At 46.9% G+C, this 13,771-nt stretch overlaps 1 pseudogene; it reads right to left on the bottom strand.

Annotated features, from left to right (window-relative positions):
- Nucleotides 1–7,291: 7,291 nt before the first annotated feature.
- On the bottom strand, nucleotides 7,292–13,087 carry LOC130124395 (uncharacterized protein K02A2.6-like; annotated as a pseudogene).
- Between the last annotated feature and the right edge of the window lie 684 nt (nucleotides 13,088–13,771).

Here is a 13,771-nt window from a genome sequence, read left to right as displayed (position 1 = left end):
ATAAAAATCGCTGTAACGTTGAAAAGCATTTGTCTGTCTGATCAGTTAAAATTAACAGGCAATGTCCACGAGAACTGGAAAGCCTTCAGGCAAAGCTTGATTTGTTGGCGACCGGACTGGATGAAAGAAATGACCGTCGGAAGATGGCGCTGTTGTCAACTGTGGCTGGCCGGGCCGTGCTGGATGTGTACAGCACGTTCGTCTTTTCGGAGGACGAAAGGGGTCAGTTTCCCGCGGCACTGGGCTAGTTTTAGGACTATTGTATGCCAAGAAGAAAAGAAAAAATACAATACAGAAAATACAGAAACATGAACGGTATGTCTCCAGGAACAGAATGCAAAGAGAGTCTGAATCAACAGTATGTGACAGACCTGCGTCTCAAGAGTCAATCCTGGCGTCGGGGTAGCGTAGCGGTCTACTCCGTTGCCTACCAACACGGTTTCGACTCCCCGTGTTACCTCCGGCTTGGTCGGGCGTCCCTACAGACACAATTGGCCGTGTCTGCGGGTGGGAAGCCGGATGTGGGTATGTGTCCTGGTCACTGCACTAGCGCCTCCTCTGGTCGGATGGGGCGCCTGTGCGGGGGGAGAGGGGAATGGGGGGAATCGCGTGATACTCCCAAGTGCTACGTCCCCCTGGGGAAACTCCTTACTGTCAGATGAAAAGAAGCGACGGGCGACTCCACATGTATCGGAGGAGGCATGTGGTAGTCTGCAGCCCTCCCCGGATCGGCAGAGTGGGTGGAGCAGCGAGTAGACATGCTCCAAACAAGTGCTGAGCATATGGCAGACTGTTGGAAGTGTGGAGGAAATGACTTTGCTAGGTCCTGTTTCACAAGGAAAAGGGTGCATGTTGTGGGGCAGGCAAAAGAGGCAAGTGACAGTGAGGAGGAACAACGACTGTACTTGGAGTTAGTGACACTGACTGATATGGACGGCAACGAGGATGAATGAATGCATGAATGAATGAATGAATGAATGAATATAGCATCACACTTGAGTGTCGATGATGTAACACTCCCAATGAAAATTGACACTGGGGCACAGGTAAATATCCTGCCAATGAAATACTTCAAGCAACTGAACATGTAGCCCAAGGTGTGACCTAAGAAAGCGAACTCAACAGCGTCTTTGTGCATGATCAAAAATCCAGGTAAGAAAATCAACAGATAGAGGTTTCATCACTGAAACCTATCTCAAACGTTGTATCCAGATGAAATGATTCAGCTATCTTTGATGAACTTAAGAGCGTTTAACAACCAAACAATTCCATCAAAATGTGTGTTCAGGTACATGATCCACCACTAAGATGGTGCAAGAGTACAAGGATGTGCTCCAGGGTGTCGACCATCTACCAAACCAGTACAAAATACAGTTGAAAGATAAAGCTAAGCCAGTTATACACGCAGCAAGAAAAGTGCCAGTGGCTCTGAGAGGAAGACTGAGAAAAGAACCGAAATCCCTGATAGACAAAGGGATAGTGAGAAAAGTGGAAGACCCTAAAGACTGGATCACTTGCCTTGTCATTGTGGAGAAAAAGAATGGAGATCTGAGGCTATGTATCGATCCGAGAGATCTTAACAAATGCACCAAAAGAGAGCACTTCAGGGGGCGTCCGGGTAGCGTAGCGGTCTATTCCGTTGCCTATCAAAGCGGGGATCGCCGGTTCGATTCCCCATGTTACCTCCGGCTTGGTTGGGCGTCCCCACAGACACAATTGGCCGTGTCTTCGGGTGGGAAGCCGGATGTGGGTATGTGTTCTGGTTGCCACACTCACGACTCCTCTGAACTGTTCGGGCGCCTGTTAAGGGGGGAGGGGGGAATAGCGTGATCCTCCCACGCGCTATGTCCCCGTGGTGAAACTCTTCACTGTCAGGTGAAAAGAAGTGGCCCGCGACTCCACATGTATTGGAGGACGCATGTGGTAGTTTGCCGCCCTCCCCGGATCGGCAGAGAGGGTGGAGAAGAGATCGGGATGGCTCAGAAGAGTGGGGTAATTGGCTGTGTACGATTGGGGTGAAAAAAAGGAGGGAGGGAGCCGTATCCAGGGTCACATGATGAGAAACGGACACCCATGTCTCATAATCTATGTGTTATTCAGTGGGTTCCTGGGGGTCCCAATCAAAATGTCTATTTCTAGTACATAGAATGATATCAGTCCTCTGTGTCATACCCTAAGATGAGTTCTCACACAGTCATTACCCACAAACCAACAAATGGTTACCATAACAAAAGAATTCTCAATCCAACCCTCAAGATCTCACAATACTGCTGGTTTTCTATTTTCAAAGGTAACTCATTTACCTGTTGTTTCAGGTCTAAAAACTCCCTGGGCTGATGGCTGCAACACCTGGCAGGTTAAAGAAACCAGCAGTGCGTCCGCGGTGGCGTAGCGGTCTAAGCATCGGCTTGGTGTCGAGGCAGTTGCCCACTGGGGACTGGGGTTCGCGCCCCGGTCTCGTCAGATCCGACTATGGCCGGACTCGACGAAGCAGCAATCATTGGCAACGCTGTCCTCGGGAGGGGGGCGGAGTCGGCTTGTGTTCGTCATGTGAATGCGTCTCTGTGTGTGTCGGAAAAACAGTGGTTCGGCTTGGATTCGCCTTGTCACGAAAGTGGGGAGGCGCTTTCCTTCGAGACTGCCGGCCGGAGAGATGCAGTTGGCGAACGCATGCAATACGAGGGTGGGTGTTTGAACTAAAATAGGGATCAATTGGCCACTAAATTGGGAGAAAAAAGGGAAAAATCAGAAATGAAATTATTAAAAAAAGAAAAAGAAACCAGCAGTACTGGGTACAGGGGGTGGGTGGTTGTGTGTGTGTGTGTGTGTGTGTGTGTGTGTGTGTGTGTGTGTGTGTGTGTGTGTGTGTGTGGGGGGGTCCTGGAGACCAGAGCTGTGACCCACTGTCTTAGTGGAAATCTGGTTGTGGCACCATGAATGTGCTGGTTTATTTGGGTGGCACGGCGGCCCATTGGTTAGTACTGTTGCCTCACAGCAAGAAGGTCCTGGGTTCGAACCCCAGGCCGTCCCAGGTCCTTTTTGTGTGGAGTTTGCATGTTCTCCCCGTGTCTGCATGGGTTTCCTCCCACCACCAAAAAGACAGGCATGTTAGGGTTAATACTCCTGTCTGTGCCCCTGAGCAAGACAATGGAAAGAAGAACTGGAGTTGGTCCCCGGGCACTGCAGCTGCCCGCTGCTCCTATTCATGGGTACCAAATACGTCACTTCCAAAATGACCGCCGCCATATTTGTGTCCGAATGCCTTGAACATTTTCTACTGTGACCGTCATTGCCATCATGACCGCCAACACTGCACATTTGAATGAGAGAGAAAGAGAGCGATATTTGGAAAAAACATCAATTATTGGTAGCGATCCCTATTTATTACCTTCAGCTTTATTTTGTCCCTTAATTTCTGCAAAGCATCTGCCCCAACTTACTTTTCCTGACATTTATATTTACCTTGTACACAACCCATCCCCATACACCGGAGATAGCCTGAAGGCTTTCAAGAGTACCGATGCCTATTTATGCCTGTTACTGCCTCCACCTCTATAGCTTTTTAACCTCTGTTTTTACCAGAGATGAAAATGGTTGGTTTCACCCACTCAACCCTCTGCTGGCTCTGGCTCCTGCACCTATTAAGTTGGACGCTGTAATTGAAATAAATGTTATGAAGCCCCTGATCTACTGTTGCTGTTTTTTCTTTTGTCTTTATGGTCTGTACGCATTCATCTGACACCACTGAACACATGCAAATACCGTAGATAGTGCAAAAAGTATATATATAGACATACATACATTATATATATATATAGACATACATACATTATATATATATAACATAACATATATCCTAGATGGCAGACAACTTATGATTTCTAACCCCTAGATAGTTACTCGTTTAAATGGTAGGAGACATTATGAAATGAATGCTGTACTACTGGAGACGTTAAGGTTGTTTTTGTATTAAAAGTAAACTCTATTACTGTTGGTTTATTTAAAGCCAAATACAATACGTCCACAGGTTACAGTAAAGGTCACATTTATTACCGTGATGTATACGTTTTATATTTTACATGCAACTACTGCCTGTCTATTCTGTGGGGACCACAGATGGGCAAATATTACAAAGAGCACAGCAAACTGTTACCATCTTGTCAAGGGAGGTAGGTTGTCCTTGAGTGGCTGTTTGGCAGAGAGACAGCGGGATGGTGGTCTGAAGGATGGTGTACTTGTTCCTGACCAGGCCGATGACTCTTTCCACATGGATCCTGATGGCAGCCAGTCCCCTTGTTGCTTCTAGTTCCAGTGGATGCAGTTGCTGATTGCCTTTGGTGAATGCTGCTATTTTCAACTGTGCACAACACAGGCCAACCGTATCTTTGACACTGAAGCCTCGATCTGCAAGAATGACATCTCCTGGTGACAATTTCAAGATATCCACAGTTTCTGTGATGTGCTTGTCGCTTGTGCGTCCACTCCAGCCATTTGACACAAAGGATGTAACACCCTGTGGTGTTATTGATATCAGGTATTTTACAGTGTTGTGATGCTTGTACTGAGAGTATGTCTGTGCATGAGCTCTCAAGTTCTTTGGCTTCTCTATAACTATTTCAAAACAGTCAGTGATAGAAGTGCAGTTGCTACAGTCATCCCTGAAACAGATGGGCAGACTGACCTGAATTTGTTCTTTTGATGGCCAACATATAAGTGGTGACAGTCTAACATATACATGACATCTAATGTACTATTAAATATTTTGGCAACACTTGTCTTAGACATACGAAATAAACAGACAAAAAAAAAGATATATATAGAGGTAAATTGAGCCTCATTCTCATCAGTGTTAATAAAAAACTATGAAAGGGGGTCAGTCTTGGAATAGCTTTCAGAAATGCTGACAGAAAGGTCATGATACTGCTGTAAGCGTTTTCCTGTCAGAGGGAGTTAAAAGATATAAATAATAATTAGCTAAGTTAAAGGCAAATGTAACTTACCGGTGACAAAGTGTTGACTGCACAATCTGGAGTTAGAAGTTGGCTGCCAGCGGTCCCTTCTGATTGAAGCCAGCCATTTATTCGGCCGATTTAGCTCCTTTTGGGATTGAATACAATTGTAGTCCGGGGTTTCTCTGACGACTGTTGTTACAGCCAACAGCACAACATATCCTGGGCAAATTGTATGACCTTTTTTTGTTTTGGTGTGTGTCTACAGACTCTAGAATCACTAGTCTACTCTGGCAGTAGTGGTTGTGCAGCTGTGACCCGGACACAAAAATGGCGGCGCTAAAACATTGACGTCACAGGGTATCTATGAATACAGGATGGGTTAAATGCACAGAACACATTTCATTGTAAGAATTCATTGTAACAATACAATAACCAAATAAAATGGCTTTTTTCTTGTTATTTTTGCTGTATCTGGCAGGCGACACCACCCGCTACCCCTCAGTTTTGATGTAATAGCATGTTATGATGGAAGTACAGGCATGTCATTGGTGTTGTGAGGTGGGCACTTTACTGATGCTCTATTGAGTTAGGCCCACTGAAAGAGGGAAAAGTTGCTACTCCAATGACTTAAACTCACCCAATACCAAGAATGCCCGTTTTAATCCTGTTTGACATTTTCACTGTCATTACTATTGTCCTTCCATGTACAGTGAAGGCAAGATACAAATTAATGGTGTTTAAATGACAAAGATCTTATGATATGGGTTCCCCTGTGACAAAACCTTACGAGGCTCTGTGGCATAAATCCACTCCCCAGAGGAAAAAAAAGAAGCCCGAAATAAACCAAATAACTTGCAAATATGCGTGAATGAGAGAGAGGACAGTGGAATGGTCAGGATGCAAGGAGTGGAGGTGACAAAGGCATTTGAGTTTAAATACTTGGGGTCAACTGTCCAAAGTAACGGGGAGTGCAGTAGAGAGGTGAAAAAGAGAGTGCAGGCAGGTTGGAGTGGGTGGAGAAGTGTGTCAGGAGTGATTTGCGACAGAAGGGTATCAGCAAGAGTTAAAGGGAAAGTTTACAAGATGGTTGTGAGACCAGCTATGTTATATGGTTTGGAGACAGTGGCACTGACGAAAAGACAGGAGGCGGAGCTGGAGGTGGCAGAGTTGAAGATGCTAAGATTTTCACTGGGAGTAACGAAGAAGGACAGGATTAGGAACGATTATATTAGAGGGACCGCTCAGGTTGGATGGTTTGGAGACAAAGCCAGAGAGGCAAGATTGAGATGGCTTGGACATGTGTGGAGGAGAGATGCTGAGTATATTGGGAGAAGGATGCTGAATATGGAGCTGCCAGGGAAGAGGAGAAGAGGAAGGCCAAAGAGGAGGTTTATGGATGTGGTGAGGGCAGACATGCAGGTGGCTGGTGTGACAGAGGAAGACGCAGAAGACAGGAAGAAATGAAAACGGATGATCCGCTGTGGCGACCCCTAACGGGAGCAGCCGAAAGTAGTAGTAGTAGTAGTACCCTAGAATTTTCTCGATGATGAGCTTCAGATTGCGCCCCCCTCCCAAAAAAAATGATATCGAGGGGCGTCCGGTAGCGTAGCGGTCTATTCCATTGTCTATCAACGCGGGGATCGGCGGTTCGAATACCCGTGTTACTTCTTGCTTGGTCGGGTGTCCCCACGGACACAACTGGCCGTGTCTGCGGGTGGGAAGCCGGATGTGGGTATGTGTCCTGGTCGCTGCACTAGTGCCTCCTCTGGTCGGTCGAGGCACCCGTTCGGGGGGGAGCTGGGTGGGAATAGCGTAATCCTCACACGCGCTACGTCCCCCTGGCGAAACTCCTCACTGTCAGTTGTAAAGCGGCTGGGGACTCCACTGTAAGATTCGACTTAGAGACGAGAGAGACATTGGTTGTAACGAACTCTTTACTTAGAACTTAGCAAATTTAGGATACTCAGCCATCAGGCTACATCTGTGTTTCTTCCAGTTCGGCTCATACTTAACATTACTTCCTGGTCTCGTCTCGCGAGAGCCCCCCATCAAAGACTAACCAGAGAGCATGCGCATTAACATAAGTCCCAATACATTACACCCCTTTCCCCCAGAAAACAAAATCCGCCAAGTGGCGTGGAGGATGCCGGTCTCTTGCCGGACGCTGTAGAGGGGTAGTGGGCACAGGAATGGACACAGGACCAGAGGGATCTTCAACAGACCAGCTGGTCTCTGGTCGTGGTGTTTCCGACGAGGTAGACTCGAGCGGCCCATCTTCAGGTGACTGCTCACCAGGAACAGTGGATTCTCCAGCGACCACATCCGTGCGTGCAGTCGCTCTATCTATGCAGCTGATCCACATGGCGTCGATGCATTTGCCCATCAGGAGTCTGCACTCTATATGAAACTGGGCCAGTAGGATCGGCTATCACACCAGGGACCCATTTGGGTCCCCCAGTGTAGCTCCTCATGTACACAGTGTCCTGTGGCCTAAAACATCTGTTTGGGCCTTGCAGCTTTTCTGCACTCACTTCCTGCTTGAGGTGCATCTCATTTTCATAGTCAGGATGAAGGCGATCAAAGGCCGTGGTAAGACGCCGGTTCATGAGAAGCTCGGCAGGGCTCTTTCCTGTTGCTGAATTGGGAGTCACATGCTGTGACAGCAGAAACCTAGCCAGGCGTGTCTGCCAGACACCGATAGTGATCCTAGATAGGGCCTCCTTGGTTGTCTGGACCATACGTTCTGCTTGGCCATTTGAACGAGGATGGTAAGGGGCCGTAGTCACTGCTCTGATGCCATTCCGTCTGGCAAACTCTTTGAATTCTTCTGATGTGAAGGCTGCACCGTTGTCAGAAACAATGACATCTGGTAACCCGTGAGTTGCAAAGAGGAGCCTCAGTGTGCTGATCGCTGCAGAGGAGGACATTGAACTCACCATGGCAACCTCTAACCACTTAGAGTGTGAGTCCACAATTATGAGAAATGTCTTCCCCTGGAATGGACCAGCAAAGTCAATGTGTAGCCGGGACCATTTCTTAGTTGTCCACTCCCAAGGGTGCAGCTGTGCTGTTGGTGGTGCATGACGAGTTCTCTGACAGGTTTCACAGGATTTTACTGTCTGTTCTATTGCTAAATCCATACCTGGCCACCAGGCATAACTCCTCCCCAGGCCCTTCATATGCACAATGCCTGGGTGTGCATCATGCAGCATGGCTAGTACCTCCTCCCTCGCCAGGTTAGGAATAACTACACGACACCCCCATAATAGGCAGTCCTTGTGTGCGGACAGTTCATGGCGCCAGGTGAAAAACGGCTTGAAACGGCTGTCGGGTGTATCCACTGGCCAGCCATGCAGGACCCAGCGCAGCACCCGAGACAGAACTGGATCCTTCCGAGTCAGGGCGGCAATGTGTTTTGCATTCATTGGGGCTTCAGGCGCCATTTCCAGTAAGAGCACCTCCATGGGTGGAGGGGTCTCACGCATACCAGCAGGCAGTGGTAAGCGACTGAGGGCATCAGCATTTGCTAGCTGTTTGCCAGGGCGGTAGCACAATTCGTAATCGTAGGCCCCAAAAAGAACACTCCAGCGTAGCATGTGTGGGGACAGGACAGGTGGCATGGGCTTTGAGTGGTGTAGCAGCCCCAAAAGAGGTTTGTGGTCAGTAAAAACCACAAAGTGGCGACCAGCAAGGTACTGGTGAAATTTTTTGACTGCAAAAATGACCGCCAAGGCCTCCTTATCTATTTGAGCATAATTTCTTTCAGTGGAGGATAGTGTCCTCGAGGCAAAGACGATGGGAGCCTCCCGGCCATCAGACTCCATATGGAAGAGCAGCGCCCCCAAGCCATAAGGCGAAGCGTCACAAACAACGGCTAATGGCTTTGTTTCGTCATAGTGCGTGAGCACGCCATCAGCCTGAAGCAGTTGTTTTGCAGCAGTGTAAGCTTTTTTATGTGCGTCAGTTCACTGCCAGGGTGCAGACTGATCCAGGAGGCGGTGCAGCGGTTCTAAGATGGTAGCCTTGTTTGGCAAAAAACAGCTGTAAAAATTGAGTAAGCCTAGGAATGACTGAAGCTCCGTTTTGTTCCGGGGTGAAGGCGCCTTCTGAATAGCCTCAACTTTCTCCATAGTCGGCCGCACGCCATCCTTGTCCACACGAAAACCTAAAAATTCACTTGGTCAGCAGCAAACACACTTTTCTCCTTCTGTAGCCGCAATCCTGCTTCTGCGAATCGTTCCAGCACTGCACGAAGACGGTCATTGTGCTGGTCAACAGTCTTTCCCGCTATTAAGACATCGTCCAGGTACGGTTGCACGCCTGGTATACCGGCGAGGAGTGTATCCATGAAACGCTGAAATATGGACACAGCTGTCGATACTCCAAACTGCAGGCGGCGGGCCCGAAACAGCCCGCGATGGGTGTTTATAGTGAGAAGCTCTGCAGCCTTGTCGTCCAGCACCAGCTGCTGGTAAGCTTGTTTGAGGTCCAATTTACTGAAAAGCACCCCCCTTGCCAGTCTGGAAAACAGTTCAGCCACCGTAGGAATGGGGTATACATCAGGTTTCACAACTGTATTCACAGTGCAGCGATAGTCACCGCAAATTCTTAAGCTGCCATCCTTTTTAACTACTGGTACGATGGGTGTGGCCCACCTTGAGTGTCTCACGGGTTCAAAAATACCCTGAGCTACTAGCTTGTCAAGCTCCTCGTCTAGCTTTGGTCGAAGGGCAAAGGGCACCGAACGTGCTTTAAAAAACTTGGGTGATGCTGTCGTATTAATATCAATAGCAATTGGAGGGGTTCGTGAAGCCCCGAGGTCCTGGAAGACTCAGCGCACCCCCATTACAGAAATGCCCAGTGCCTCAAACCAGTCCCTGCCCAGTAGGCTTGCCCCCTGACCTCGAACAATAATCAGTGGCAAGGTCTTGTGATTGCCTTGATACTGCACATCCATAAAAATCTTCCCATTAACTTGTAGTTCTGCTTGTGACCATTGTCTAAGCACACTACTGTCCTTGTGCAGTAAAGGCGGCTGGTCAGGCCACAAGGTGTTGAAACTGCCCTCACTGATCAAGGAGCATGCAGCTCCAGAGTCCACCTCCATTACATGTGTTTTGTTATTCAGGATCACAGTGGCTTAATATGGCTTTTTTACATGAGCATACAGCTGCCTGCCCATGGTGTAAATGTCATATTCCTCTTCTTGTTGCCTAACAGTGTGTGTGTGTTGTTCGGCTTGAGGAACTGTGTCAGAAGAATCCGCTGATGCGACATCCCTGCTCTTTTTAAAACAAACCCGAGAAATGTGCCCCCTTTTTTTTTTGCAATAGTGGCATACAGCAGAGGTAAATTTACAATGTTGTTGGTTGTGTGTGCCTCCACAACGAAAACATGGCTTTGCACCACCTTCTGCTACTGTTTGTTTCACTTTCAAAACGGTTTGACTTTGTGCAGTTTGATGAACTTCTGCTGGCTGTGGTGGTCCCAGCTGGTTTGGTTGTAGTATTCGCGCATTTAACGTGGCTGTTTCCGCTGCAAGGGCTTTCTCCTCTGCTGCTTTGAATGTGAGTTCATTTTCAGCCAGCAGGTGGCGCTGCAACGCTTCATCTAGCACCCCACAGACAATTCTGTCACGCAGCATGGCTTCCAGTTGGTCACCAAAAGCGCAATGCACTGAGAGTTTACGGAGTTCAGCAATGTAGCTGGAGATTCCTTGGCCTTGCTTTTGTTTGCAATTGTGAAACTGAAAACGCTGAACAATTTGTGATGGAGGAGGACTGTAGTGGCGCTTCAAGGCCGATACTAAGTTTTCATAGGTGACGGACGGAGGAAGGACGGGAGCGACCACCGAACGTAGTGTAGAATACGTTAAAAATAGCGCGTTTCTTCTCCTCCCCATCTACTCCATTTGCCAGGAAAAAAAATTTCTGTCTCTCAACATACTCCTCAATGGCAGTGCCGGAGCATTCATCAAACTCTCCTATGCGACCCAGCGTGGTCATGGTGATGTCGTTAGGCTACTCACAGATTCCTCGAAGCTGTAGTAGAAAATCGGAGGTTGCTGATTTCCATCAATCAACTGTTCAGAACTGTTGGAGTTCGGATCCGCTTCGTCGCCAGTGTAAGATTCGACTTAGAGACGAGAGAGACATTGGTTGTAACGAACTCTTTACTTAGAACTTAGCAAATTTAGGATACTCAGCCATCAGGCTACATCTGCGTTTCTTCCAGTTCGGCTCATACTTGACATTACTTCCTGGTCTCGTCTCGCGAGAGCCCCCCATCAAAGACTCACCAGAGAGCATGCGCATTAACATAAGGCCCAATACATTACATCCACATGTATCGGAGGAGGCATGTGGTAGTCTGCAGCCCTCCCGGGATCAGCAGAGGGACGACCGGGGCGGCACGGCTTGGAATAGTGGAGTAATGGGCCGGATAAAATTGGGGAGAAAAAAAGAGGAAAAATCCTCCTCCCAAAAAAAAATGTATAGATTAAAGTTCAACCACAGTGAGGAAATAAGATTGCTGCTGCGGTATGAGATATTGGCGAGACAAAAAAAAAGCAGCAAGCATAAAAATAGGCATAACAACAAAGCAAAGAAGAGTAAATGGGGGAAAAAGCACTGGCTCATAGCGCGCAAACAGCAGAATATTATGACGTCAGAGAAAAAGTGTTCAGATGGTTTTGGCGTCCTCTGGAGGTCAGATTCACAGATTCAAGCTTCTCAGTAATCACAAACAGGGAATTGGACTAAAAATAGTATAAAATACCCGAAGTGATATTTTCATTAGATCACACGTATCAATGTATGAAAAATACACAACGACCTTGGCGTACATCATCATGTCTTTATTTGTGTGTAAACAAACTTTGAAAAGAGCATCAGCCAGGTTTTCAAGTGTTGGCGTAATACAACCAGTATTTTCTAAAGTCGTGGATAAAACATGATTCATACATACACTGCAAAAAATGTCCATCTTATCAAATCTTTCAAACTTTAGTCCTAGAGGGCTATATTTCATAAATCAAGTGTTTAAAAAAAAACAATCTGCTGATGGGGTGATTCAACTTGTTTCCAGTGCAGAGACGATATGTTGGGAGAAAAAGATGACCCCCCTCTTAAAAAAAAAAATCCTCAAACCAAGTTAATGAAACCAAGTGAAAATGACGTGTTAAGATAACTGACATGTACAGGCTTGGGCAGGGGGAAGACTTGTTAAAATTGACCTTTTTTGCAGTGATTAAAATAAATAACATGATGCTTCCATAAGAACTACCACTGTCTGCTACCTCAGTTCACTCAAGCAGGATAACCTCATTTCATCTTGCTGGGTGTATGCAGGGTGTCTCGCTGTAAGGTGCCATGTGTGTGTATTTTTAGAGTGTATGAGAGAGAAGGGGCACTTTTTTGGAAACGTGAGCTATGGTCATTATATTGGAATATTGTATGTGTGTGTGTGTGTGTGTGTTGTGGTTACGATTTAGACACACGATTCAGTGTCCGGAGGCTTATTAGGTTAGTAGGTCATTATAACATTAAATATGTAACAAGAGCTGCAAAAATAACCTTCTTAAAAACAACAAATAAAACCTCTCTAGCAAACCACAGCAATAGTGTCAAGCAAAGGGGAGGGTATACAACATAATTAGCTTAGTCATTTTCTTTACAACAAATATATTTACAATCAAACAAAAATACACAGCTGTAATAATAATAATGATTTAAAAAAACAAGGACCGTTACCACATTCAGAACCACAGACAAATCGTTATAGTTACACTGAGTGAGTTTGAATAAGTGACATGTAGTGTGTATGTGTGTGTGCGTGTGTGCGTTCACTTCGCTGACCTCTTCTGTTCAAGGACCAGGTGTGCTTGTCACACTGTGCATCTGAACCTGCCGGAGTGGGTGGAGTGTGAATGGCTTCCCCACCCCATTCACAAGTAATCCACGGACCCACAAGTTAAAATGTTCCACCCACCCGGGCTAGCTACAGGATGGACATTAAGCATGGCTATCGCTAAAGAAAGCAAAGGACCAGCCTCCATCTTCAAGGATACATGGGCACTTACAAATTCTGTACAGTTCAGCAGGACCTACGCCGTAGTTAAAAAAGGCCAAACGCATCTCGTTTGATAGATGTGACTGAAAAGAGTACATAGACACTTCCATCATGTTTGATGCCAGCTGGAATATATAAATAACCCTGCTGGCGTTAGTCCCTTGCTCTATCTACACAACGTCACACAACCGATGTCCAATTTCAATGAGGAGCGCTGGCTTTGTCATGAAAAAGATCCATTTCAGCGTTTTAATATTTCTATCTACGAGGGCAACAACGCATTGGAGAGTCCTCTCCTATCTGTCCTTGAAGAGAGAAGCTGGCATTCCTCTGACAGACTGCTTCCTGAGCTTCGTATCTCCACAAGAACACCCTTTTGTTGTTTGACTCTATATGCCCATGGTTGGTGTGTGTGTGTGTGTGTGCGTGCGTGCGTGCGTGCGTGCGCGCGCGCGTGTGTGTGTAGATGAATCGGTTGAATCCATTTCTCACAACTTTCTCTTTCTCTTTTTTTTTTTTTTAAGGCTTCCAAACAGCTTTGGATCAAAGTCAGTCCCAGGGGATAACTCGGCATAAACACCGAGTTAAAAAACATTACAGCATAGCTTTACTGATCGCTGACTTCAACTTGCTGACGCCTTTAAAGAACTCATTGATCTTTCGCTCAAAACGGAGGCAAACATCCATCCGAACCACTCTCCCTCTACTGCCATTGATTGGTTAGCGTCATGTCTCAGCTCTGACCGACT

This window comes from Lampris incognitus, chromosome 14 (genome assembly GCF_029633865.1).
Source record: "Lampris incognitus isolate fLamInc1 chromosome 14, fLamInc1.hap2, whole genome shotgun sequence".
NCBI classification, from domain to species: domain Eukaryota; kingdom Metazoa; phylum Chordata; class Actinopteri; order Lampriformes; family Lampridae; genus Lampris; species Lampris incognitus.
The sequence above is the reverse complement of the archived record's forward strand: the minus strand, read 5'-3'. Positions and strand labels throughout refer to the sequence as shown.